At 37.9% G+C, this 26,992-nt stretch overlaps 1 protein-coding gene across 2 annotated transcripts in view; it reads left to right on the top strand.

Annotated features, from left to right (window-relative positions):
- LOC145254851 (G-protein-signaling modulator 2-like) overlaps window positions 1-26,992 on the top strand; it is a 635,388-nt gene that overhangs the window by 176,990 nt on the left and 431,406 nt on the right. Inside the window, exon 3 of one of the 2 annotated variants that reach the window (XM_080113700.1) lies at window positions 4,637-4,661. The exons of the other annotated variant lie outside the window; for it this stretch is intronic. The gene's annotated coding sequence lies outside the window, so the exon portion shown is untranslated. The remainder of the gene's footprint in view (window positions 1-4,636; window positions 4,662-26,992) is intronic. 2 annotated transcript variants of the gene reach the window in all.

Below are 26,992 nucleotides of genomic sequence, written 5' to 3'. Positions count from 1 at the left end.
AATTATTCTATCTTAACTGTATTTACCAGGATAAGAGTTATGCAATAACTATCTGCTTTTGTCAGTTCACAATCGCTTCACAGAATCGGCTACTTTAAATTCTTAAAACAAAACTTTTAAATAATAAACATTTCATAAGTTTCTTGTAAACACAAGATTAAAATTTTACCATTTATTTGTATAGATAAACATTAAAACCTTGGTAATTTGGTCAATACACCAATACACACAGAAAACGCATCGAAGTGCAGAAATCTGGAAAATCTACAACAGTGTAGTAAATAATGAGTAATCAGCAATTTCCTCGCAATCCAACAATCATGAGGTTGTTTGCACGACAAATGATTTTCCTATGCAGACTGACATCACACTAGATGATCTAAAAATCACCCCTTCTCAGGTGCAGGATATCATAAAAAACCTAGATACTTCAAAAGTATGTGGATCTGATCTCATTCCGGCTGTACTATTAAAAAGCTTTGCTGAGGTTACTCCAGTCCTCTCCAAACTTTACAACAAATGCCTTAATGAATCTTGCTTTCCTAACGGCTTGAAAACAGCTTCTGTGGCACCAGTTTACAAGAATTCTGGTGAAAGAACTGACCCATTAAATTCTCACCATTAGCCTCCTCTCTCTTTTCATCAAAATATTTGAGTCCACCATTAACTAAGCGCTAGTCCATCTTACAGCTGCTAAACTTCTGACTGACCAACAATATGGATTTAGGCAAGCCTATTCTACAGCAGATATCCTAACTGTAATCTCTGAACGTATATACCATACACTGGACAAAGCAGGGGAGAGTAGAGCGATAACTCTAGATATATCTAAGGCTTTTGACAGGGTATGTCACGATGGTCTTCTCAGGAAAATCAGATCATACGGTATCACTGGACAAATACTTAACCTGATTAAATCCTGTTTAAATAAGAGAAGAATCTAGGTTGTCCTCGACGGTTGTACATCTAAACAATATGATATAAATGCAGGTGTACCTCGGGGGTCGATCCTAAGACCTTTATTATACCTAATATTCATAGCAATACCTGATAAAATTATCTCTGAGATGGGTATATTTGCTGATCACACCACGCTCTATAACACACAGGGAAAACGAATGAACACATATCTAAGGCAATGGCAGAAACACGAGAGGAAGACCTCCAATCTGTAGTGGAATGGGGAAAAGTGGATGGTCACATTCAGTACTGCCAAGACTAAGCTTGTTTCCTTCAATAATTACAAGAAACCTTCTTAACTATCAATACCTATGGCTAAAGATACATTACCTGAAAGTACTTTGTTCAAACTCCTCGGCTTAACGTTCACAGGGAACATGAGTTGGAACAGATATATTGAGAGCATTGCATACAGGGATCAAGAGTTGCCAAGTTGATAAGTCCTGAACTGTCATCTAAGCTTCAACCTTTGTCCCATCGACGAAATATTGCATCCCTCTACTTGTTTTACAAGTGTTTTAATGGTGGATGCTCCAACGAACTACCAGCCCTCATAACACTTCGACGTAATTTCCCGGCAAACAGTAAAGTCCAACCCTTACACATACACAGAGATCCCTAGATGTAAGAAAGCCTTCTACTCTAATAGTTTCTTTCCTAGAACTGCTAGACTTGGAATTCTGGGAAATATCAGATATTTTGTAATTCATATGCAAAACTAGGAAAACAAATGACTATGATTGAAATATTGTAAAGGTGCAGTATCTTTCCATCCACAAGTCCTTGAAAATTACCACTATTAAAGGTTTTCGAAGGTGCTGAAAATGAAAATAAGTTTCAATCCCAGGAAACAAGTAGTTTCCAAGATATGACGAAATTATACTTTTAAAATGTGGAAGATCACTTTTTTTTTTATATTAATTTAACATAAAATGAACACCCACTTTATAGCCACTTTTTTTTTTTTTTTTTTTTCAAGAGGGTGTGTCTGTTATTTTTTTTTATTTTTTAGGGATGATATTTATTTGGTAATTGTGGCCTGGTAGAACACTAAACCTACCTTAAAAAATTTGTTTTTTTATAGGTTTTCAAGTGTGCTGAAAACTAATATTGCATTTAAATTTTCTACAAATAAGTATTTTTCTGGGTATTAAGCAATGTAATTTTTTGGTATAAGTGGTGGCCATTGTTGTATGTGTAAACGCACAAAAAATACTTATTTGCAGGAAACGTAAATGCGATATTCGTTTTCAGCACACCCGAAAACCAATAGAAAACAATTTTTTTAAGGTAAGTTTTATGCTGGTCAACCACAATAAAAACTAACCCTGCACCCCCTTCAGGTGGCCTTAAAGTGGGTGCTCATTTTATGTTAAGTAAATATAGAAAAGTGATCCTCTACTTTTTGAAATGATGTGCGACCTTAAGGGCAAATATCACATAGCCCACTCAACAATTCAGGTCATTAGCTTTACAACGAGCCTTCATTTGTTAAATTCTGATCAATAGTCACTGAGATTTTGAATTTATAAAATTGTCAAAAAAAGGTGGTATGGATATATCTACAAGTTAGAAAAGCATTTCATCCAAGGCATAAAAATTGTTAAACAAAATGTTTTTACTCTAGGCTTTAAAAATAAATATACAATATTCAATTTGAAATTTATCTTCAAAGTGCACTTTTATAAATTTTACAAAGGTATAAAAATTTAATTTAAATTGAATCAAAAAATTACCTTAGATTTATTTTATGTAATGTACATTCTGTTGCACTTTTAAAAAAAATAATTGAAAATTTTATATCTATATCATTAATTGCTAGATGAAAGATAATGTTTTTAAATTGAAACAAAATGTACATTACATAAAATAAATCCAAGGTAATTTTTTGATTCAATTTAAATTAAATTTTTATACCTTACTTTGTAAAATTTATAAAAGTGCACTTTGAAAATAAATAAATTTCAAATTGAATCTTGACACTTTATTTTTAAAGCCTATAGTAAAAACATTTTGTTTAACAATTTTCATGCCTTAGATGAAATGCTTTTCTAACATCTGTCTTATCTTTTTAAGATTATATTTTAAAACTCTCCTTCTCTCTATTTCAGTTTGTATTTCTCCTCACACCACATATCATTTTTTTGCAACCCCCTCTTCGTAATACAGGTCTGAATAATGAGAAAATCTGAATTTTTTTTAACAAAAACTTTAAAATAACTTGTTTTAGATTAGATTTTTAAAACTTTTTTCAGAATAGAAAATCTTTAAAATTTAATAAAGAACATATTTCATATAGATTTCATTGACAAATATTCAGTACATAACGAGAAAAATAGAGATGAAAATTTCAAAAGGACTGTATAACAGGTTACGGTCGATAGTAGTCCTTGCCAGCGAAAGTCTTTGTTATTCTATTATTTAAAACATTTTATGTCCTGCTCTTTCGCGCGAGGACTTATGTTCGTAGCCAAAATGAATATGAAATGCTCATATCTTTGGTTCTATAAGACGAAACTACATGAAAATTTTCAGCCTTTTTTGGAGATTATAATATTCTATGGTTAAAATTTCATGACGATTGATAAAAAAGAACCTATATTTTCAAACCAATAAAATATGCCCAAATTCGCCTACGTTTGTATATATATATATATATATATATATATATATATATATAGTGTCATGACAAGCCAGATTTGCTGCTTGATAAAATATCTTGAAGAAAAGAATGCTGCCTCTTCATTTACTAAAACAGATGGGTGTTTTTAAATAAAAGCCATTTTAAAAAAAAAATTTTTTTATTTTTCTGCATTTACTGACCCCACGGTTTCCACAAAGTTCTTCGGGTGTGCTTGTCTGCTGACGAGAATAACTGGAAGCAGCCGATTACGAAACATTAAACCGCTACAAAAAAATCATAATGATAAACAGAAAAAAGATGGAAATACAATAAATAAAATTACAAACATGTATCTAACCAAACCCTTATCCTAAACCCTAACCCTAAACCATGTGATAAAAATTTATTACTTTTTTCAATTTATAAAGTAGCTCCCATTGATTCATAATAGCTAAAAACAGACTGTGCATTCATTAAAAATTAAAGAATGAATGGCCAACCCTTTCTGGTTATTTCTGTCAGCTGCCGAGCGAGCCCAAGCCAACTTTTTGGAAATCGCAGGTCGGTAAATGCAAAAGCACCCTTCTTTTAAATGCGAGTCAGCATTTGCTGAACAAGATAGTTTCTGCCACCAATGTTAATTTACTTTCACAGACTCCCAGTCTCAACTAAACAGCCATATTGTCAAAGGAAACTGCAACAACAACAAATAAAATAGAGATCACTATAAACAGAATCCATTTTATCTGTAGACAAGAGGAGACAGCTTAGCAGGTTAAACTTAGCCTGACAGTTATGTCCTGACACATCACTACCAGCTCCCCGGTTGTAGTCGGCTAGCATGCACTCGTTATCATGCTAAGAAATTATTAAGGAATTTTGAAAGAGTCAAAAGAAAAAATGCATTTTTTTTTCTTTAAAAAGACTTATTTTATCAAAGATTATGGACTCTCAAATTAAAATTAGATATTATCATTGAAATTGATAAAGATAGAAACGCATATGTGTTTGTATCTCAACTATGTTTTACACATAATCTTCTTGCTTTTTCAGTACCTCAAGAACTTCTAACTTTCTGGTAAGTACATACATTCAATATTTATTAACTAACAATGTCATGATGTGTTAGATATACAAATTTAAGTCTCTGTAAATGAACCATAACTGCATAAACATGAGTCTTATTGTCTATGTTGTGGCGACATTTCTGGAAGGGCTCTTATTGCTAATTTACTCCTTTCATTAACACCAAATCTCAGTTGAACAGCCATATTGTCAAAGAAAACAAGAAAAAAAGGTGATCACTCTAAACAAAATTCCTTTTATCTAAACAAGAGGAGACAATTCAGTAGTTTTAACTCCGTTTAAGTTGTGTCCTGGCGTGAAACTACCAGTGCTTTGATTGTAGAGTTTGCTAGCATGCGCCTGTTCTTGTGCTAAGTAAAACACCAACTAATCTTTTCTCTCGGAGTGACAAAATTGAGAGAAACATGAATACATATTAAAATGAAAGTAAAACTGCAGTTACTGATGTTCTTAGGGCAACATACATGAGGCGACAATTGCTTTAACCAGTAATCCGGCAGTTGTCAACCCTGGTTGTTGATAGTTACATGGCCGTTCTACAGTACTATGACGTAACACTCCCAGGTCAACATTGGCTGGCACAATGCCTCTCCATGCTCCTTCAAAAGGGTGCTTATCATTGTGTCGCAATAGGGGAAGATATCATCTTATTTGAAATGATGCCATGTTCTTTGTTAGACATTGTCCAAATGCTGAACATCAGCAACATGGTGAAGAGGAATATAATCCGCAGCAGTTTACTAATAGTTTCGATGAATGACCACCACTGATTACTTTTTTTTTTTGTCAAATGAACAAATATCCACGTGTATTTATATTGGTTACAAAGAAAGAAAAGACTAAGACGGAAATGCTTCTCCTCTGACTTTTCATATAGTATTGCGCACATAAAGAAGCTCGTAGAAAGGACTTGCCAAAATGTTGAGCAAATAACAAAAGTTGAAGAAAGATTTAGGTTAATTGCTGGTGTATAGAACTCTTGCATCTGTAAGAACCAGTTTTCATATACTCGGCCGTAATTGCGGATAAAGAGTTAAAAAAAAATGGGTTTAAGAGGCTTATTGCACCCTCTCTCCCTCCTCCATTTGCTCTGTCTCTTCCCCCTCCTCCATTTGCTCTGTCTCTTCCCCCTCCTCCATTTGCTCTGTCTCTTCCCCCTCCTCCATTTGCTCTGTCTCTTCCCCCTCCTCCATTTGCTCTGTCTCTTCCCCCTCCTCCATTTGCTCTGTCTCTTCCCCCTCCTCCATTTGCTCTGTCTCTTCCCCCTCCTCCATTTGCTCTGTCTCTTCCCCCTCCTCCATTTGCTCTGTCTCTTCCCCCTCCTCCATTTGCTCTGTCTCTTCCCCCTCCTCCATTTGCTCTGTCTCTTCCCCCTCCTCCATTTGCTCTGTCTCTTCCCCCTCCTCCATTTGCTCTGTCTCTTCCCCCTCCTCCATTTGCTCTGTCTCTTCCCCCTCCTCCATTTGCTCTGTCTCTTCCCCCTCCTCCATTTGCTCTGTCTCTTCCCCCTCCTCCATTTGCTCTGTCTCTTCCCCCTCCTCCATTTGCTCTGTCTCTTCCCCCTCCTCCATTTGCTCTGTCTCTTCCCCCTCCCCCATTTGCTCTGTCTCTTCCCCCTCCCCCATTTGCTCTTCCCCCCTTCTCCCTTTTGCTCTTCCCCCCCTTCTCCCTTTTGCTCTTCCCCCCCCCTTCTCCCTTTTGCTCTTCTCCCTTTTGCTCTGCCTCCCTTTTGCTCTGCCTCCCTTCTCCCTTTTTCTCTGCCTCCCTTCTCCCTTTTTCTCTTCCTCCCTTTTGCTCTGCCCCCCTGTCTCTCCCTTTTGCTCTGCCCTCCTGTCTCTCCCTTTTGCTCTGCCCTCCTGTCTCTCCCTTTTGCTCTGCCCTCCTGTCTCTCCCTTTTGCTCTGCCCCCCTGTCTCTCCCTTTTGCTCTGCCCCCCTGTCTCTCCCTTTTGCTCTGCCCCCCCCCCCCTGTCTCTCCCTTTTGCTCTGCCCCCCCCCTGTCTCTCCCTTTTGCTCTGCCCCCCCCTGTCTCTCCCTTTTGCTCTCCCCCCCCCCCACTGTCTCTCCCTTTTGCTCTGCCCCCCCCCCTGTCTCTCCCTTTTGCTCTGCCCCCCCCCTGTCTCTCCCTTTTGCTCTGCCCCCCCCCTGTCTCTCCCTTTTGCTCTGCCCCCCCCTGTCTCTCCCTTTTGCTCTGCCCCCCCCCCTGTCTCTCCCTTTTGCTCTGCCCCCCCCTGTCTCTCCCTTTTGCTCTGCCCCCCCCCCCTGTCTCTCCCTTTTGCTCTGCCCCCCCCTGTCTCTCCCTTTTGCTCTCCCCCCCCTGTCTCTCCCTTTTGCTCTGCCCCCCCCCCTGTCTCTCCCTTTTGCTCTGCCCCCCCCCTGTCTCTCCCTTTTGCTCTGGCCCCCCCCCTGTCTCTCCCTTTTGCTCTGCCCCCCCCCTGTCTCTCCCTTTTGCTCTTTCTCTCGCCCTCCCTCTCCGTCCCTTTACTTTGCCTTTTCCCCTCCCTACCTGAGGAGACAAAGCATAGGGAGGGGGGGGGAGAAACAATTTGGTGACTGTCTCTTGGTCCCCTCCCATCTGTTCTTTTTCTTGCCCCCCCCTCCATCTTGTTGCCCCCTCCTTCTCCATCTGGTCTTTCTTATCCTCCCCCCTGCATTTTTTTCTTTCGTTTACTTGGCCTTTTTCTTTCTACCTCTCTTTCTCTGACTTCCTTTTCTTCTGCTTGCCCTCTCTATCTCTTTGACTCTCCCTCTCCACACACACACACTATTGTGCTTACAGCTACTATGAACCTGTTCTACCTGAAAATCATTGTTTAATCTGTCTGCTACACAGTGCTCATATTATCACATACTGCATATTCTCTTACAGCATCACCTGCATGTTTTGCAAAACGCATTGCTATTGCTTACGGCAGACAAATATGACAGTTTGTTTCTCTATTAAATACTGGGTTATTTTTGTTAACATTCAGTACGTCAGTGTACGTCTATTTAATAGAAAAATTTTCCAAAAGAAATATTTTTAAGAGATGATTTTAATTGCGAACTTGTACAACAGATTTTTGCCTGCAACAGTTAAATTTAACCTGGGTACATCAAACAATAGAGAAAATTTTCTTGACCGCTCTTGTATTAAAACAAAACTTTTTTTAAATTTTGAAATTAAATTTTTTGCTGATATAATACCCTTTTTCGAAAGTTTAAAAGCATTTCTAACTATTTTCCTCTCTTTCAAGTAATTTTTTAAAAATAAAATACTTTTGTTCTGATTTGCTTGCCTTCCCATGAGGGCAAGTTAGACACAAGATCGATTTTTTTAATGTGAGAGGAAAATCCAGCACTCCCAAAAAAGGGCACTCTAGATTGGAACAAAAATAAAAGTTTCCTTTGTCTAGAATCCATTCATAGCCTTGAGCTCCTGGAGGGGCATAGGCCATCCACAACTTCGTTGATGCTTTTGTAGCAAAGAGTTCTTTTTGGGGGTGAGGGTGCTGGCACCACACCCAATCTTCCCAGAAGTACATACAGGGCTTAGCCTTCCCAAATGGTCACCCATTTGGTACTGGCGAGGTTCACATTGCTTAACTTTGGTGATCTGGCAAGAACCAGTGGGTCAACATGATTGTGCTGTACTTAGTCTAAAATAGGGGTCTCCAAAGTTTTCCAACCATGGACCATATTGCTAACTTTTTAGAGCTTTGCATTAAAAAAAAAAAAAAAAAAAAAATGAACTGAATGTGTTTTATACTGTTTTGTTCATCAGCTTTACTTTTTAGTGAAACTTTTTTATTGCTTTTTAGTGAAACTTTTTTTTTAAAACCATCATTCTTTGAATCATTTTCTGAACAAAAAGAAAACTGCCAAACTATTTTCACACATTCTCATTTTTTACATTTTTCCTGAATATTTTTACGTTTTCAATAAGATCTCTGTAGGCCATAGTTTGTGAGACCCCTGGTCTAGAAGTACTTCTACTTCACTTACCGAGGACAGGATAAACTAAGTGTAGCACTTGTACAGATTATATACTTTGTTTTTAGACAAACGGTCAACGAACGTATATATATATATTTTTTAAAAAGTTTCCTTTGTTGAAAGTATTAAATCCATTTGTTTATACAGACTAAGAATAAAATGTTGAATCAATAGAAAACTGCGGTGTTTAATAGAGTTTGAAATGTCTCTTGTTGAATTTAAATGACAGCCATCTAATTTGAATAAACAATCTTTACTCATTCAAATTCTCTTACATAATGGACTAGCCTGGATGCCCAGCAGTGCCCGAGTGTTTGGAGGTGTGTGTTGAGCCAAAAAAAAAAAAAAAATGTGGTAGTAGGCAGGCAGGCAGGCTCAAACTCGTACCGTGAAGGAGGAAAAGAATGTGACCCCCCCCCCACTCCCACAAAAAAAAAAACGCGATGTCTTTGCTGTTGCGCCCATCACCAAACTGGAAGTGGTGAAGGTTTAAATTAAGACTAGTCAATTGAAAAGAGGGGATGACTTCTGAAAATATCTGCGAAAAAAGCGGCCCCCTCCCTGTAGAAAAGTGCCCAGTTGAGGGTTAAAGAATTAATATTTTGGACCAATTTTTCAATAATTGTCGTCCAAAAGGATCGAGCTTCAAAACAATACTGATCTCGTGAAAATCCATCCCCTCTGTTAAGTTTTTAGGCAGACATACATACACACATATATTTAAACAGACAGGTGATATTTATATTATAGATGGCCTTTTGTCAGATAGCAATTATATCAGCTAATGTTAATCTTGAGTCAATCTAAGTGCAAATTGAAGTGACACAAAGTTTTAGAAATAGACTAATATCTAAATAATGCAAAGTGGGGATGAGTATTGCATCAGATTTGGTCACATAGTCTATATCAATGATAATATAAATCATATGACCAAATCGCTCACTTTTCTTTGTTTAGGTGGAGAAAGATTAAAAAGAGAATAATGGCGGTAGAGCGGCAGTCACCAACGGACACAGGTGGTTCCATTATGAGTATACTTAGCTATACAACGTTTCTATATATAAAAATGCTGGTTCAATTAAAACGCACCACTTACACTGTTGAATCCACTTGCAACACTAAACCACACCTATCAGGTACTATGGAATAGAATAATTGATAGACATGGCTTTGTGTTGCAAGTGGATTTGATGGTATGAAATTAAAATATGATGGGAAGAGATAGCCTGAAGGTTAGTTATGAGGTTAAAGTAGAGAAAAACAAAATATCAGTCAACCTGATGCATAATGTCATTGCTAGCGAGGGGTGGGGCAAGGAAATAGAGCGGTCTGGCTATGGAATGGGTGCAGGACAGATCGCCAATAATGCTGTATTAACTGAAAGGAAAACTTTGATAATCGCCAAGAGTGAAACGCTCCGATATGATCTCTATCCATTTATGCTTAATTAGATAACTAATTAGTTAAGAGAATACTAGTCTCTCTCGAGTGCGAACTGTTTCTCTTAATGTTGTATTGTCTATTTATAAAGGATTGGGTGTTTAATTATGTTACCAGAGTTAATGTCGTGTGTGTGATCGTCTAGTAGTCTTTCTATTACATATGTTTATATGCTGTTAAGTGTGAATATGTGTGTGACATGTCATGTATTTTCATACCTTCTGCCATTTGGTTGGTCCATCTGGAAATTCTCGTCTGGGAGTGAGACTTGATACCTGTTTTTTGGGACGAAGATTTATTTCACTGCAAGACAAGAAATTGGTTCTATAGTTTTTTATTCACCTTCCAGTTTGTTCGCAGAAGATTGGAAAGTGAATTTGGCCTGTGTTTCTTCTTGTAGGTCTTATTTCTACCATGTCAGCGTTCGTCGCCCCCCCCCCCCCAGTGAAGGGAAGGAGACAACGGCGAAGCCGTCCGCTCTCTTCCAAGTCCCAACCAAATCTCCTCGATTCAGCTAACCTGATCACGACTCACATGCAATCCAATCAGCTGATCTTGACTTCAGGTCAACGTGTCTCAATACAACTTGCACGTCTCTCTCTCTTTCTCTCTCTCTCTCTATCCATTATCTAACATTAAGAATAAACTTAAAACTTACTCCAAGAGACTTCGGCACTAATCCTAGGCAGGTTTACTCACCTTCCTTCAGAAGGGGAAGTTACATGGGAGTATGAAATTCATAAGTGGTCCCCAGTTGCATTATATTCCCATTAAGGGAGATGACAACATCATTAGGTTTTTACACCTCTTGCAGGAAGGTATCTATGTCCTCCTACATACAGCACTTGGTATTTCCAAATTTGTCACCTATCTGGTACTGACCAGGTTCAACGTTGCTTAATTTTGGTAATCTAGCAAGAACCAGTGTGTCAACCTGATTATGTCGGAACATTTTAGTCTCCCTTTTCTATGCACATATATAAAAAAGAAATTAAATAATGAAAATATTACAATTAAACAATGTTTAAACAAGACATTGCAAATTTCAAATTGAATAAATAACTTTTGATATTAACAATACAGTATTTAAAAAAAAGAAGTTTACACACAGATATTACTAGCCAACAAAACGAAAAAATCAAATTGTTTTTATTATGTCAATACTTCCGTTCAGTCTCAAGAGACAATGGATACTCACTTAAAGGTAGCTGCGCAAGTAATTGTGAGGCAAGGGTGGCACAATTCCAACCACATCTCTCCTGAATCTGCACTGATTAAGTTCAGTGGCAAAGGAGAAGTGCTAGACGACTGGAAATAATGCTGAGATAAGCGGAGAGCACATACAGTACATGAAATTCTCAAATGGTCACCCATTTTAGTGTTTGCCAGGCTTAGCGTTGCTTAACTTCAATGATCTAATGAGAATCAATGTGTCAACATAATAATGCTGTATATGTAAAAACCCTTAAAAAGATTGTCTATTAGATAGATCAACACTCAGTACACCTGACGTTTCAGATCAAAGACAAACAAACTTTTTGAAACACATCTAAGTGATCGGATTTCTAATCTCGGATTTGTTAATATGGAAAGATATACAAAAGCATAAACAAATCGATTGCTGATTGGGTATGTCTACAAAGAATGGTGGAGGAATGCAGATAAAAAAAAAAAAACCAGAGATGTGATGACGTATGCTCTTGGACTTTCTCCTGGTTCTACTAGATCAAGCTAGTTTTAAGATACTGGCTTCCTGACCAGGACAGAGTAGTGATGACAGATTTCCTGACAAAGGGTACCACAATTACAGGAGCCTATTATGCTTCACTTTTGAGGAAATTAAGGGAAACTATCAAAATCAAGAGGCGGGGCAAAATCAGCAAAGGTATCCTCCTCCTGCAGGACAATGCTCTGTTCCACAACTCGCATGTCGCCAAATCAGAAACACGGGGGTGTGGTTTTGCAAATTCCCCCATCCTCCCTACTCTCCTGACCTTACACTCTCTGACTTCCCAGCCATGAAGTTGTTTTTGAAAGGAAAGCATTTCCCAGATGATGCAGCCTTGATTTCTGAAGTCACATATGGTTGGAGGACCAACCTGGAGTGTTCTACAAAAATGCTCTCCAGAGCTGCATCAAACGATAGGAGAAATGCATAACTCTGGGGGATTCCTATGTAGAGAAAGACTAATAACTGTGCCAAGTTTTGTTATTCTACTGCTATGGGAAGTGGGTCAGGGGCATTACTTATTGCATGCGCCTCGTATATATAATTAGGTTGAAGAATATTCTTGGGAATTTTTAATTTTGATTTCGAATAATTTTCATCATAATACCTTTACTTCATGTATCATTTTAAAGAGCATTTTTTGCTCCATCTAATAGCTTAAATCACAATCATTTTAAAACGGTTGTCTTCTTCCCAGAACGTTGAATACAAGATGGAAAAAAGCAAATTCCCGCAATTTTCTTATTTTAATTCAATCTTGGGTGAAAAGCTGCTGAAACATCAATGAAGCGTTTAGCCTAGGAACCACTACTGAACTCAAAGCACAATGGTGGTTTAAGATATTTCATAGCGGCGATGAGTCTTGAAGTCAATGAGCATAGTGGTCGGCCACTGCATACAACAATCAACTAAGTGTTAGTTGAAGCCAATCTATGCAGACCTATTTGAGAACTTGCTTCTGAATTAGACATAACATATACAACGATTTCCTACCACCTGAGAGAGATTGGAAAGACAAAACTTGATAAATGGGTGTCTTACAAATTGAATAACAACCAAAAGAAATGCTGACTGTTTGGTAGTCTGCAACCGGTTTCATCCATTTAGTTTTTTGAATGCATCCATTATGGTGGAAAAGTACTGTCAACAAATGGATGAAATGCATCAAAGACTGACAACAACACTCAGCATTAGTCAACAGAAAAGGCTCAATTCTCTTCTACGATATTGCCTGACCACGCATTGCTAAACCAACCTTGCTGAAGTTGAACAAATTAGGCTATGATACTCTGCCTCATCTGCCATACTCTCTAACCTCTCACTGACTTCTAATTTTTCAAGCATTTCGACAACTTTCTGCATAAGAAATGCTTCAAAAAGCTAAATGATATCAAAAATGCTTTCAACAACTTCATCGCCACCAGAACATAAGATTTTTATGTTACTGGCATAAATACACTTGTTTTGCATTGGCAAAAGTGTGTTGATTCTAATGGTGCTTATTTCAATCAATAAATTTTTGTTTGAGTCGAGATTTATGTTCATTTGAATTTAAGTTAAAAACTGCAAGAACTTTCTTGTCAACTTAATATATATATCTTTACAAGAGTATCACCACATTATCAAGGAATGAAGGCCACTCGAGGATGAGGGTTAATGGGTGTATGGTAGTCCTCAGGACTGTAGTAATCATTAGTAGTGTAAATTTGGTATAATTGGATTATTTCCGAGGAAAACTCAACAAAATCTTATTTACATTGGATTTAAAGACTACATATTGTAGTCAGCTTGAAAGCAAGCCACTGGAACAGAGTTCCACAGACGGGCAGTTCTATGAAAGAAGCTTAGTTCATGGAATCCATGTTTAGATTTAGGCACAGACAGAGATTGGAGGAAATTGTTGATAGTGGTTGTAACTCGACTAGTGTTTTTGTGAAAGTTTGACAAGCAGGGGACCATAGATTGGAGGTCAGAAGCTAGTTAGTTGCCCACTTCTCTATTTAACAGATTCCAGCAGTTTACTCATGACATGCAGAAGACTTGTTGGTCTGTATTGAGAATGAGAGGTCTCCTGAATTGGTCAAATACGGGGCAGACTGATAAGGTTTTCCAGGGTGTTGGGAAGCATTTCTCCTTAAGACAGCATTTAAACAGCTTTGTAAGTATGGGAGCTAATTCTGGTTGAAGCTTTTTGAGCACTATAATTGGAATGCCATCAGGGCCAGTTGCTTTACTGGAGTCAAGAAGTACATATATATCCTGGACTTTCAGCTCGGCAACTCTACAAATGGAAAGAAAAAAGTCTTTAAGATGGTTAAGACAGATCGTATTCTGTAGAGAGAATGTTTGATGATGGTGTTAATCTTTGTGCACTGGTTATCTGACTTTGAATGCATGCTTTATGCAAGATTGGTGGCTTCATTTTTGCATTAACTACTAATCCCTATTAATCCCTAACTATGCACCGACTGGATACCGTAATACATAGTTCGCTGTACCTTATAACAAAGATCCATACAGAATTTCAGCCAGATCAGCTTAGTAGTTTAAGAGTAGTAGTATGGGCAGGCAGACAATGCTAGTTCTGTGCAGTCCTAGCAGGCCCACCCTCCCAGTCTTTATCGTCTTTCTTTGAGAAACGGTTAGTCTATTAGTAATTGTCTGAGGCGCCCTTACCAGGGAATGCTGATTGGGGCTGCTCAGGCACTTATTGCAGGACAGAGTGCATCCTCCTTGAGGGCATTGACTTTTCAATCCCACTTTCCGATCCTGGTGTCCCGGTTCTTGAAGTGGAAGAGAACGAGATATCTTAAGCCATTTAATATTAATTAAAATGTGGCCGTCTACTTTCAAAGCAATGACGTTTTAGCTACACCTTCAAAGCACATGCTTTTCTCATTTTCTTTTATGTAAACGGTATTTAAACATCCTTTGTAGGGATTATTATTAGTTATTACCTTAATCGTGTCTATTATCTGTAACCATGTCTTTCCTTTCAAAAGGGATGAATCCTTTGACCACACTATTCGTGGCCCTCTTTTAGTCAGATTATATGAACTCTCTAAAGATATTACATTTGCAGCCATTTTGTTTCTCACGCGAGTGGAGGCGTGATCAGCTGTAGTGTCTTTGTCATTCCAACCAGATACGACTGCAAGTCAGCAGAAGACTTAACAAGCCCTCTAATAATCACTGCTAATGATGGTATCTTTAATTATTGTATTAGACCGATCTGCAGATTAAGGAAAAATGTCCAACTTGGTTCAGCTGGTTTGCTTCTGCGGGAGACGATTCTTTTTATTCTTTACCATTTTATATCGTCTTGCTAATTGCTGTGCTCGATATTGTTGGCATAAGTTTTTGGTGACTCTGCACTTGATTATCTGTATTAAGTGTGTCACTGTGTGTTCATACACATGTAAAATGTCTACATCTCTGATTATCTATAATATAAATCTCACCTGTCTGTTTAAATGTATGGATGTTTGTATGTCTCACAAAAACTTTCCATAGAGGCAACAGATCTTCATGAGATCGATATCATTTTGAAGCTCGACCCTTCAGACAACAAATACCGAAAAATTGGATAAAAAACATTAATTCCTTCACCATGAACTGGGCACTTTTCTACAGGGAGAGGTTGCTTTCTTTCACTAATGTTTTCGAAAGTCATCCCCTCTTTTCAATTGACTAGCCTTAATTTAAACATTTGTCATTTCCGATTTGTCAATGACTGCAACAGCAAAGACGTCATGTTTTTTTCACATTCTTTTTCTCCTTCACGGTACGAGTTCGAGCCTGCCAGCCTACTATTTTGTTTTTTTTTTTTTTGCTCAACACACACCGCCTAACACCTAGACTAGTCTAACATATAGAATAGTTGCTAAGCATGGTAACAAACTAATACAAATAAGCACGCAAACACAACTAAAGCAGAACCAAGGTATTTTAATTGATTTAGACAATCATTTGCTATAAGTAAGCTTTATCTTGGTTCTGCTTTAGTGATGTGTTGGGACGATTAATCGGAATCAGAAAAATTGGACTTCTGCAGGTATCGGAATCAGAAAAATTCATACATATTTTCCAATGCCAAAAACTATTTCTTTAATTATCTGCTGGTAGTAATAATAAATATGCACGTGTAACATTTGCTTCCATGGTAACTGGGGAAAAATAACAGCTTTATAGTTAAGTATTTAGAGATTTATAAACAATCAGAATCGGTAATTGTATCAGAATCGGTGAGAGAAATCTTGTAATCATCTCATCACTAGTTGATATGCTTATCCATTATTTTATTTACTAATATCCATTTTGTCTGAAATGTTCACATTTTTATATATCCCACAGTTATAGTATGAGATTTTCAAAGTTAGATGTGAATAAAATTTAAGCTGGTTGATGAAACTTTCTTCTGACTAACCAATTTTCATTTGTTATTATTGTACTGCATATAATAATGTACTTATTGGTCCTCTGATTTATCGGAGAGGGGCCTATGTTTTGAGTGGCTTCTGTGCGTCTGGTAGTCCAGACGATTGTCAGATAACCGTCCATTGGTTTTTCCTGAAATTTTGCCACAAATTGTATTTCATTAAATAGATGTGCGCAGTAAAAAAAAAAATTGTTTTTGCCAAAATTCCTGTTGCGTCCACAGGGACTAAAGAGGTCAAAAATGACACTTTTTGCCCTATAGTATTTGATCCATTCATTAGATTTTTCTGAAACTTGACCAAAATGTGGAGCCCATTGTTCTTAATATAAATCCAGTATGACTCTGGCAAAATTCTGGTTCGTGTCCCTGGGGACTTTCAATGCTGGCCTTTTTTTTTCATATTTCTCAACAAAAACTTGATACGTCTGACTATATAGGTTTTTCATGGTGGTCAACTCAAATATACGTATGTTAAGACCTGAAATTTCACCGTTATCCATTTACACTGGGATTCGGCGTCACCTGGGGCTCAAAAGAGGTTTAAAAAATGCCCCAAAATGGCCAAAAATGACACTTTTTGCCCTATAGCGTTTGATCCATCCATTAGATTTACCTGAAAATATGGAGGTCATTGTTCTTGATATAAATTCAATATTGGTGACCCTGGCAAAATTCTGGTTCGCATCACACTGGGACTTTTAGGTCTAAAAAAAACCCTGCTATTTTAGAGATCTTTTTTCATATTACTCAAAAACTTGATATGCATTTCTATATAGTGGTTTTCCATGGTACTGCATTCAAATGAATATGTCTTAAGGCGTGAAACTGCACCGTTTGTCCATTTTCACTGGATTCGGCGTTCCCAAGAGCTCAAAAAGGGTCACAAATGCTCGAAATTGCAAATAATTACACTTTTTACCCCTTAACTTTTACCGCATCTATTAGATTTTTCTGAAACTTGACAAAAATATGAATGGAAACATCCCCCCCCCCCATCTAAATTTCTCCCTCCCCCCCATCTAAATTTCTCCCTCCCCCTTCTCTAAATGTCTCCCTTGCCCCTCTCTAAATGTCTCCCTCGCCCCTCTCTAAATGTCTCCCTCGCCCCTCTCTAAATGTCTCCCTCGCCCCCCTCTAAATGTCTCCCTCGCCCCCCTCTAAATGTCTCCCTCGCCCCTCTCTACATGTCTCCCTCGCCCCCCTCTACATGTCTCCCTCGCCCCTCTCTACATGTCTCCCTCGCCCCTCTCTACATGTCTCCCTCGCCCCTCTCTCCCTATTCCCCTCTGTTTCCCTACTTTCTACCTTCTTCCCTCTGTGTTTCGCTCCTTTCTACCTCCCTGTCTAGGTCTGTGCTTCACTCCGTCCTGTATGTTTCTTTTCTCCCCCCCTCTTTCTCTCTCTCTCTCTCTCTCTGGGTCTTTGTTTTCTCACTCACTCTCTCTATCGCTCACTCTGGGTCTTTGTTCTCTCACTCACTCTCTCTATCGCTCACTCTCTTTGTTCTTTTTCTCGCTGTCTCTCTCTCTGTCTTTTTCTTTATCTCTTTTTCCTCATTTTATCTCTCTGTGCTTTTTACATTCTCTGTTCTTTTTATGAAATTTGTCCTCACTCAGACTTCATGGAACACCTTATGTTCGCAACAGTAAGCAATCGCTGATGATGACATTTGAGAACTCCTAGTGAGTCACTATTAAGGATAAAATGGTTCTTCAGACGGAGGTAAAAACATTGTTTTTAGTTATGTAGGAAAACTTTCGCAATAAGTACGCCGCAATTTATTAAAATTTCAAATGAAATCAAACTAGGCTAAATTATGGTAGTGGTCGTGACCCAACAGGTCACGAGTACACCTAGTATTTCTCTGTATAATTTTGTTTACTACTAATGTACATTATGTAGCTGCCTCTCTGAAACTGAAATCACACAATCATTACTATTAATCATGCTAATTTTTAATGCTCAATTCAGTGTGTGATGTGTAGTATCTGTTCTATTCTGTTGTGATATCACTTTTTAGTTCTTTTCCTTAAAAAAAAAAAAAAAATAGTGTGACGTCTATTCCATGATGATATCCTCATCCCAGACATTACTTTTTTTGAAAGGGAATTCGTGTAGTATCTGTTTTGTACTTCACGGTATTACCTCCTCCTTGCAGACGTGTATTGTTTATGTTCACTTTTCAAGATAGCTAGCAAAAATATCCAATCGGATATATTTGCTAGTTTAAATAATCAGATACAAATTCAACCGATATTGAGTCCAAGAATATTGGCCTTTGGAGTTCGTTTTACTTTCCTTATGAAACCGAGATCACGAATGCCATTTGCTTCATCATCCAGTTTCTGATGCCATCTCTTCTGGAAGTAACATGGCTGCAAAGGAAACCATCACCATAAATTAGAACTAAAGATAACAGAAAGATTTTAGGAATAATATTTAGAAGGAATCAAATACTGTCGATAAAAAACGTCTTTCTTCTCGTTGATTTGTTCACATTCTTTTGAGCAATAAGATATCCCGTCACCGTTCCGTTCCGTAGGTGCACCGGTCCTGGGAGAACAAAAAGCAATCAAGACCAGGCACTGATAACATCCATCACAAATACGAATGAAACCATTAAGCAACTTTTTGTAAATATTCTCTCTACATCTGGAAATATAAAAATGTTTATTCTATTCCTTATTTAGTACTAGACATACCCGTTACCCGTTGGGTCACAACAACTACAAATATTTATTTTAGTTATATTTTTGTTTGAAAATTGATAAATTGACATATCTGTTTAAGATGTTACCCTTGCAGAGAAAGGAGAGAAAAAGAGGGTGAGATGAGAGAGATAAAGGGACAAAAGAATTTTGGAAAGAGAAGTAACACAAAAAGCAATATCTAATGTTTAGGTCAGGAAGAGTAGTCATAGCAATAGCACTAATAGTTATCTTTTTAGATAGAGATACCATATACAGTTTATAAACAACCATTTCAAACAATATAAATTTTCTGTTTTTTGGTCCCCCTGACAAAAGGAGGGTGGACCTGTAAATTCACCCTTGTCCATTCGGCTGTCCACACTTTTCTCAATAACTACGCCTTGGAATTTTAAAAAATTTTGCACAAACATGATATGAGTAAAAAAGTAAGAAAACAGATTTTCCGACAAAACTCCGGTTGCCCCCCCCCCTCCAGCGACTAGGGGTGCCTTTCAAGTTAAAATGGCTAAAATTGACACGTTTGTGCTTATTAAAAAAAAATTGATGTCTTGGATTTTTATAAAACTTTCTGAAAAGTTGTAACTGATTTCTATATAATTTTGTTCGTCTATACCTCACGATAACTCTTGGGTGTGCCCCAGGGGCTCTTTTAGGGCTAAAAAACACTCCATTTTTGGGACTATTTTACCATATTTGTCCAAGATTTTCTGTGTATATCTATTTAGCAGTTTTGCATGGTGCTGAACTCCAGTTTAAATATGTTAAGGCCTTGGAGACTTTTGGGGCTTAATGGGGAGGGGAGCAAATGATGGATTTCGTCATTTCTCTTTTTTGCATGGTGCAGAACTCAAATTTACATATGTTAAGGCCTAAAACTGCACTGTTTGTTCATTTTTTCACCAGGATTTGACATCCTCTGGGGACTTTTGGGGCTAATGGGAGGGGGGGGGGCAATGCTGAACTTAGTCATTCTTTTTATGCCTCGTTCACTGTGCACTTACGGGGTACCATGCATGCTTCACTTATTCTTTTGTATTTTAGCTATAAGCCTGTTTCTTCCTTACTAACGTGTTAAAAATAAAAAAAAATAACTTGGATTATTTCCATGAAAAAAAAAAAAAACAATGTTGATTTTCGTTCATACTTGTTTCTATGTTTTCGTCTTAAAAAAATTTTTAATCGTTTGTTAAAAAAATTTTAATATATTTATTTTTTTGAAAAAATATTTATTTTATTTAAACTTCTGGTAAGTCTTTTTACATAGGAGTCACCACTTATCAAGGCATGGAGGCCACTTGAGGATAAGGGTTATTGAGTGTACAGTAGTCAATGGGATAATATAGTAAGCATTAGTAGTGGTAAATTGGATAACTTGAGGGGGCAATTCATCAATAATTTGTTTACATTGGACTTGAAAACTACCAAATTGTAGTCAGCTGGAAACAGGCAAACGGAAGAGTTCAACAGGCGTGCAGTTCTAAGAAAGAAGCATTGTTTAGATTTAGGCACAGATACAGTGGTATTAAGTAGACGAGTGTTTTTTGTGAAAGTGGCACCACTTACCACGAGCACAATGATAAAGCAGAGACAGATTCGCAATGTCTCTTCCATGGGAATGAGGTTGAAGGGAAATGAAAAATGCGTCCCTCACTACAAAGTCTATTTTTAACTCTGTCAAGTCTTTCTAGCAGCTACTGCCCAGATGTGGCAACAGTACTGCATCTTGGGATGTACCTGGCTTTTATAATAGATAAAGAATTGCATCAGCAGTGATATATCAAATGGAGCGGTAGAATGATCCCACCATATTTCCAGTGACCTTAGTAACAGATTTGATGTATGTGTTTCTTTTCAGATCAGGAGTAAAGGTAAAGCCCAGAAGCTTGTCAAACATGGAGCTCCCCCAGGACGAGAGTAATTTTAATTGATGCCAGTTGCTGATGTAAAGATAGAAGCTTGGGTTTAGATGCATTAAAAGTAACCAGCCACCTCTTTCCACATTGTACCATGTGCTCAAGGTCAGAGGAGAGAGAATCAGAACTTTGTCATTTACAGCCTTTGGTGTGTTGCCACAGATGGTAGTGTCGTCAACAACGAATGATCTTAGGATGTGATTTGGAAGATCATTGATGTAGACCAAGAAGAGAGTTGAGTCCAGGGTGGACCCTTGAGGGACACTGGCATTAATACTGTGAGCTTCTGATTTCTACCCATCAACCTCTACTCTTATGAACCTATCAGAGAGAAATGATTTAATAATTGAGAAGACATTTCCAGCTATACTGTAGCTGGATATCTTGTGAAGTAAACCTTTATGTCATACCCTATTAAAGGCCTTTTATATGTCAAGAGCAATTGCTCTAGAAAGAAAGCCTTTGCCTAGAAATTCGCTAATCCTATGAGATAGAACCATAAGTGCATCTTCTGTAGATCTAGCAGAATGGAAACCATATTGCATGTCACTAAGAAGGTTATTTTTGCTGAGGTGGTTAACTACTACTTTATTTTACGAAGATTACAGCAACTTACTTATGACGCACAGGAGACTTATTGGTTTGTACTGAGAGGGAGATGTCTGATCACCTGAATTCTTAAATACAGGGCAGACTGATGAGGTTTTTCAGGGTGTTGGGAAACAATCCTCCTTAAGACAATGCTTGAACAGCTTTGTAAGTATGGGAGCTAGTTCTAGTTGAAGCTTTTTCAACACTATAATTAGAATGTCATCAGGACCAGTTGCTTTACTGGAATCAAGATTTTTGATTAGCTTGCCAACATCATGCACAGATATTTGTATGTCACATAGCAATTTTTCTGATACAGGAGGAAATACGGGAGGAGGGTCTTGATCGCATTAGGAAGAATTAGCTGCAAAGTTCTTTGCAAAAAGTTTGTCTTTGATGCTGACGAGATTACCTCAGGTCCATTGATGATGATTGGAATAGAGCACAGTTCAGGACCCGGTTTGTTATTTGCCAAAACTAGTGGGAACCAAGCGGCTGTTCAGCTATTTTGGACTTAATGGACTGGGTATACAACTCTCTCGCATTCTTTATTACTCTTTTACAGTGGTTGCTGGCAGTCCTGAAAGCAGCTTTAGTCTCAGTACATGTATTACATTGGAAGCAATGGAAAAAGTGATTTCTATGTGCTATGGTAGTATATAAGTGGGTCCGTGGACAATCTGAGTGAGGTAATAAGCAATGGAGAAATTGTGACAGAACCTCCCCTTCATCTGTCTTGTTTGAGTGGGTTAACCATTCCACATTGTGAACATTGAAGTCTCCACAGGTGTGAATGTTAGCCGAAGGATGAACGAACAGGATGTGGTCAGTTTTCTCAGATATGCTCTGAAAGATAGTAACTTTGCTGTTTTGGGGGCGATAGAGGGCAAATATAAATGCAGTGGTATGAGCAAATGTAACCGGGAAGCACATGTAGTGCAAATTAGAGTCTTCTCTGGAGATATCCCTACCACATGGAACGTCATCTTTAATGTAGGCACATATTCCATGCTCATGGTGATCTTAGGGGTCAGATTTGGAAGTTAAGTTAGAGTATCCTTTAATTACGAACTTGTCTAGGGAAATAGTCTGTCCAATGCCAGTTTTACTTAGGAATGATATTAGGTCTGGTTTAGTCTCCTGTAATTGGGTTTCAACCTCTGGAAGGTTGGAACGTAGACCTCTGATGTTGGAGACATGGTAGTGGGGCCAACGTTGGAAGTTGGAGTTCTGGGTTTATTCATGTATTTTTTCTGGAGACTTTTCATGGAGTTTTGGGATTTGTGGAACAGGTGAATAGACTTGGTTAGAGCAGGGAAGAGAAGGAAAGTAAGAGAGAAAAAGAAACAAAGAAATATTTTTTTTGTTTGTAGCACATAAGGTAAAGCTGTAACAGTTAAGAATTGAGAAGCCCCCACCAGAAGCAACTGCATGATCCAGAATCCATTCACCAAATGGCAATATAGCAGCTCTAGTACTTTGCACCTGCTGATAGGACAGCCTCCTTAGTGATTAATCCAAGGTTCGGGTTCCTTACTATCAGGTGGATAATATCAGCCTAGTTAAAACATTTATCTCCAGTACCCTTATTAGTGACATGGCCATAGGGTAGACATAGAAACAAAAATTTTCTGACATCTCAGGCTACTGTTCACACAAAAATACTGCAGACCTAGAATACAGCTTTTTCTTCTCCCTTTGTCAGAAAAATCATTCAATTGTAAATGAGGACCGAGGGACAAATTAGAAGTGAGTTACAGAAGCTGTTGATTACGCATCCACAATACATTGTCTACTCTCTATTCAAAAAAAAAAAAAAATGATATTAAGTATTGCACATAATACAAGTTCAGTTGACATGTTATGGGGCAAGTATGGCGATAGATTCTCCTAACTAACTGAAAATAAATAGGATTGTCGGATCTATTTATACTATATTAAAACCCTATTGTGTTAGTTTTGTTTTCAGCATTTTGAATTTATCATCTGGCGATGTTTGCGTCGTTTTTTTCTGGCTACTTACCATAAACTACGGGAAGTTGTTAACACGGCCTTGGCTCAGGTTCTGGATTGAAAATTCTATTGTGAACTTAGGTGTGACAGACTGACTAAAATTTTATTTTAAACTTAAGCATTATCAATGGACAGAACCTCTTATCCAGATGCTTGGATGCGCCAAAAAATACTTTCTAGTTTTGGCTGTTCTTCATTTGTCAAACTATAAAAGGTAATTATGGAAATCTGAATTGGTATTCATGGAACATTTCAAGCCCTTAACCTGGGTAATCCAACCAGAATTGATGGTCCCTTTGCTTGCCTTTCCAAAGCCGACAGTTATGCAAGCCTATTTTATTATACTCTGTGCCCACCCTCACTATTACCACCACCACCACCACCACCATCAAATGTGGATAACTTTGTTATAAGTTGGTGAATACTGAACCATTTGTCAAAATATGAAAGATAATTATGGAAATAGAAATTGGTATTCAAAGAACATTTTTCTGGCATCCTTAAAGAAGAAATCTGGAACCGCAAGAGATCCATTCCTTAATTTTAATTCAGCAGAGTCTAAAGTTCCATTAAAAACTAGATTCAGTCGCAATGGCTTCAGAAGTAAGCAAAAAAAAAAAAAAAAGCAAATAACTTTGTTAATTTTTACTTGCAAAAATATGCGACCGGGGGTAGGACATTTCTACTCACTAAAATTTCCCATACGTGTAACCTGGCTATTATGCATGAAACGTGTTTCTTACTGTTCAAACCTCTCTTGGATCCCTACGTCATCTGTTATTGATAAATAAATCTAACTCTGTTTTTTTTTTTTCTGTTTAGCAAGACATTCATTACCATTAATTTATAAACGGTGACTGCTTCCTATTTTTTTTTTTTTTCTTACTGTTCATTTTGTCTGCTATGAGATTAACAAAAACCTGCCGTTTTGACACCAACTTAAGTCTATCAAAGCCACCACGAGACCACACATCCATCTCACCGGTCCACCTCTCTACCTCTATTGATAACCTTTGCAAATGAATTTGCATTATTACAACAGTTGTCTACCATTTACTTTTTGCTGGCAACAATCATTGGTTTTTATTGAAATTTGGCTGGCAAAAAGCCTCCCCAAGGTCGCAGTCCTCTTTGCACTCATTTAGTGGAGGTTTGGTTAGTGCTTTCTCTTCTTGGTATTACAGTCTCCTGACCCGACCCTTAATGGCTATTTGGTGGAGCACCAGTCGATGCTAACACTACATTTTTTTTTTTTACTTTTATTTTTGAGAGGAGCAGGCTAGTTAACTTACAATTTATGGTCGGTTAGCATTTGTAGCGTATGTCGATTAGTATTCACATTCAAGCGTTTTCCTTATTTCAGCTGTTTTCAGCATTACCTTCTGTTGTATAGTCTCAATATTCCCCCTTGATTTCGATTTCTCCTAATCTTTTATTCATGTTCTTTGAAACCGTTCCTAGTGCTCCTAGAATCATTGGTTTTCTTTGTTTCATATTCCTTTCAGTTCTTTTAGAAGCATGTTTGTTTTGTTTTTCTATCTTTGATCTACACCCTATCGTCTACTGGGACGGCAAAGTCTACAATTTGGCAATTTTTCTTGTTAATTACTACGACGTTCAGTCTTCTAGCTTTGAGTTTATGTACCTTCATTTCTGACGTTAAATTTGAACTCAACCTCAGATCAAAAGTCTCAAACTCAAATCCAACTGTTCTCTTCTCTCTGCACTTTCCACACTGACACCCAAAATAAAGAAGACGGCTCTTTTATAGAGACCCAACCACATCTCATTTGCATACCCCCTCCCCCCTCTCGTCACATCACGTGATTTTCAATCCATAAATACCAGGGGGCGGCCATTTTTATTTTCTCTTTTTTTTCTTTCCTAACACGAGCCGCACGATGCATGAGGTAAGGTTTTTTACTTAACCACAATTTCCCATAGAATTTTGTAGTTTTTATTTTCCAGGATTGTCTCTTGTATCGTTTGTCTGCATATTTGAACTGTAGTCATTTGCAGAGCTCTCAGCACACTACCTTCCCCATGCAGTTATGTCTTTTTTTTTTTTTTTTTTTTTTTAACATAGGCATCACCACTTATCAAGGCCAAGAGGCCACTCAAGGATAAGGGTTAAAGAGTGTACAGTAGACATTGGACAATATAGTAATCATTAGTAATGAAAATTTGGTAAATTTGATAACTTATATAGAACGGCTCATCAAGAACTTATTTACGTTAGACTTGAACACAACCATATTGTAGTCAGCCGGAAAGCAGGAAAACGGAAGACAATTCCACAGGCGAGCAGTTCTAAGAAAGAAGCTTTGTTCATGGAATCTACGTTTAGGTTTAGGCACAGATAAAGAGTGGGAGGAATTATTGATAGTGTGTACAGCTAGACGAGTGTTTCTTGTGAAGTTTGGCGAGGGGGGGACCATAGATTGAAGCTCAGTTGAACAGCTTCCATGAAAATAACGATACATCAGAGACAAACTCGCAACATCTCTTCTGTGAGATAGAGGTTGCAAGGAAGAGAAAAGGACATCTCCTACGAGGCTACGAAGTCTATTTTGAACTCTATCAAGGCAGGACAAGTCCTTTCTAGCAGCTCCTGCCCAGATGTGGCAACAATATTCCATCCTTGGACGTACCTGGCTCTTATATAGATAGAGAATAGCATCAGCAGTGAGATATTTACCGGATCGATAGAAAGATCCCACCATTTTTCCAGCGGCCTTGGCAACAGATTTGATGTACGTGTTCCATTTAAGATCAGGAATAAAGGTCAAGCCCAGAAGCTTGTCAAAACTTGAGGCCTCCTGAAGACGAGAGCCATTCATTTCAATTGATGCCAGATGTGGATCAGAATGTTGATGATGTAAAGAGAGAAGCTTGGTTTTAGATGCATTAAAAGTAACCAGCCACTCCTTTCCCCATTGTACTACGTGCTCAAGATCAGAGGAGAGAGAATTAGAGAGAACTTGGTTGTTTACTGTCTTAGATGTGCTACCATAAATGGTAGTGTCGTCAGCATAAATGTCTACAAATGATGTAAGGATGTGATTTGGAAGATCATTAATGTAGATCAGGAAAAGAGTTGGGCCCAGGATGGACCCCTGAGGGACACCAGTATTAATACTGTGAGCTTCTGATTTTTGCCCCTCAACTACTACTCTTATGAACCTATCAGAAAGAAATGATTTAATAATTGAGAAGACATTTCCAGCTATACCATAGCTAGAGATCTTATGAAGTAAACCTTTATGCCATACCCTATCAAAGGCCTTAAATATGTCAAGAGCAATTGCCCTAGAAAGGTGGCCTCCGTCGAAAGATTTGCTAATCCTATGAGATATAACTGTAAGCACATCTGCTGTAGATCTAGCAGAATGGAAACCATATTGAGTGTCACTAAGAAGGTTATTTTTGTTGAGATGGTTGATTACTTCTATATTTAACACAGATTCCAACAACTTACTCATGACGCACAGGAGACTTATTGGCCTGTACTGAGA

Source organism: Euprymna scolopes, chromosome 30 (assembly GCF_053919585.1).
Source record: "Euprymna scolopes isolate OS-2025 chromosome 30, ASM5391958v1, whole genome shotgun sequence".
NCBI lineage: Eukaryota > Metazoa > Mollusca > Cephalopoda > Sepiida > Sepiolidae > Euprymna > Euprymna scolopes.
Note: the sequence above shows the minus strand (reverse complement) of the source record. Positions and strands in the feature narration are given on the sequence as shown.